The sequence below is a fragment of the Boleophthalmus pectinirostris genome, unplaced genomic scaffold (genome assembly GCF_026225935.1).
Source record: "Boleophthalmus pectinirostris isolate CB_2022bp ecotype Guang Dong unplaced genomic scaffold, ASM2622593v1 HiC_scaffold_1, whole genome shotgun sequence".
NCBI lineage: Eukaryota > Metazoa > Chordata > Actinopteri > Gobiiformes > Gobiidae > Boleophthalmus > Boleophthalmus pectinirostris.
In genome coordinates, this window is record NW_026570970.1 from 506242 (window position 1) to 508741 (window position 2500).

Consider the following 2500-nt stretch of genomic DNA (forward strand, 5'->3'; position numbering starts at 1 on the left):
GACTCATCTGTTCATTTAATCATATTTTATACTATTACAGCAGCACATGTTTGCAGTAAAACACATGTGTTTTTTTCACTGTTTCAAGAGTTTTATCTCTATATTTTTAAGTCTATGATGTGTGTGTGGACTGGCCCTGTATATTTAATGTACATATATATGTATATTAGGGACGGGCATTTGATGAAATTTTCTTAATTGATTGTCAGAAGTATTAACGATCGATTATTGATTAATCATTAACGTTTTTATATTAAAATGATCATCATTATTATTACTATCTGCACTAATCTGCATCAATAAATTCAACTTTACGACATATAAACATAACGACTCTAGATCCACATCAGCTGTTTGACATTATAATGTGTTTAATTCAGTTTTGTTCAAATCTCACAGAAACAAAACTTAAAACCACATCACTAATTTACATAAACTAAGTGAAGATAAAACTCCAGCTCTTGTGTCGCTGATGTGGTTCAACTTGTGTTGGATTAAAAGACATGACTCAGGTGAATACAGGTCAGTGTGACCAGATTTGTGTTTGTCAAAACCAGGACAGCGTACGGGGGGAGGGGGGCGGGGCCTCGTCATCCACATTGAGCGACTCTCACCTGGAAAAACTTTTTTTCCCACTGGACACAGAAACATATGTGCTGCTTTATCCACTGTGCACATGGACTCACACTTGTCCCAACGCAACGGAAAGTGTGGAATTTCTTCTACAAATCCTGGTTAAATCCACATTTGTGCTTCGGTTCGTTACAGACTGACCCACTGTTTGTGTCTCGCTCCTTCTGATGCAGAGACACATGTACACACCTGTTTGGTCACGACACACACACATACATTCAGTTTGTCCATTAAAATCAACGTAATCGATGAAATTCTTAATGATCAACTATCGATTAATCGATTAATCATACCCATCCCTAATGTATATACACGTAGATACGTGCTGATCTGAATGGTCAAATTATGAGCACGTGTGAGAGATTCAGATGCCCTCCCCTGGAGAGGGAAAGGAGCGAGGGAAGGACACGAGGACACGAGGACACAGATTTAACACGAAACACATCAGATACAGAACCTGTGAGTGTGGGTCTGTGAGTGTTGTCCGCAGACTCGGGTCACAGACTCGGGTCACAGACTCGGGTCACAGACTCGGGTCACAGACTCGGGTCACAGACTCGGTCACAGACTCGGGTCACAGACTCGGGTCACAGACTCGGGTCACTCTGGCGCTCGGTGCGTAAAGACTAAAGTAAAAGTGTTAAAGTTTTGTTCATTAAATCAAAGTCTGGCTCCTGCTGCGTCCGAGGGAAGAGTTTAGTCTCAGGTCGGGTCATTATTTCGTCCTCTGTGTTGGTCAGTCTGTGTTTTGTAGGAGTCTGTGGTCTTGGTGTGGACTGTGAGACTCTGCGCTGCACCAGGTCCGGGATCGTGGCCGCGCTCGTGCACGAGTTTAAATGTTTAATATTGTGGAGAATAATGAGTGGAATAAACAGACCTGCTCAAACATTTAAATGCACAAATCTGAAGGTCATTCTTCTGATCAAACTCTTCCTCAAACTCTGTTCACTTCTGCTTCTCTCCACGAGTGTCGCTTTTTCCCCGTGTCTCCAGACTTTGTGTAGAACTTACAGGAGGTTCAGAGTTGGAGTCGAGTTACGCAAAGAGCCACGCCTTAGTCCAGTTTTATAAACACCGCAGTTGGTGCAGAAAGCGACACCGCACGGATTTTTGCGTAAGCGAGATTTATAAATGAGGCCCCAGATCAGACCAGACCAGACCAAGGACCAGACCACAGACCGGACCACAGACCGGACCACAGACCGGACCACAGACCGGACCACAGACCGGACCACAGACCGGACCACAGACCGGACCACAGACCGGACCACAGACCGGACCACAGACCGGACCACGGACCGGACCCAAACAGATTAGACCCGCCCGGACCGCGGTGTCGGTGCTCCGGAGTTTTTGGCCGCGACTGTGACCCGAGATCAGCGCGTCTGTCCCGGGAAGAAACGAGCGGAGAGACGCGGTTTATGACCGAGGTGAAGACACGGAGACACGGGACACGGGGACAACACGGAGACACGGGGACACGACACGGGGACACGGGGACACGACACGGGGAGACACGGGGACACGACACGGAGACATGGGGAGACACGGGGACGGGACACGGAGACATGGGGAGACACGGGGACGGGACACGGGGAGACACGGGGACGGGACACGGGGAGACACGGGGACGGGACACGGAGACATGGGGAGACACGGGACGGGACACGGGGACACGGGGACACGACACGGAGACACGGGGAGACACGGGACGACACGGGAGACACGGGGAGACACGGGGACACGGGGACACGGGACACGGACACGGGAGACACGGGGGACACGGGGACACGACACGGGACACGGGGAGGACACGGGGAGACACGGGGAGACACGGGGGGACACGGGGAGACACGGGGAGACACGG

At 49.8% G+C, this 2500-nt stretch overlaps 1 protein-coding gene across 4 annotated transcripts in view; it reads right to left on the reverse strand.

The window, feature by feature from the left end:
* rab3gap1 (RAB3 GTPase activating protein subunit 1) overlaps positions 1-2500 on the reverse strand; it is a 33402-nt gene that overhangs the window by 30701 nt on the left and 201 nt on the right. The gene's annotated exons all lie outside the window — the stretch shown is intronic.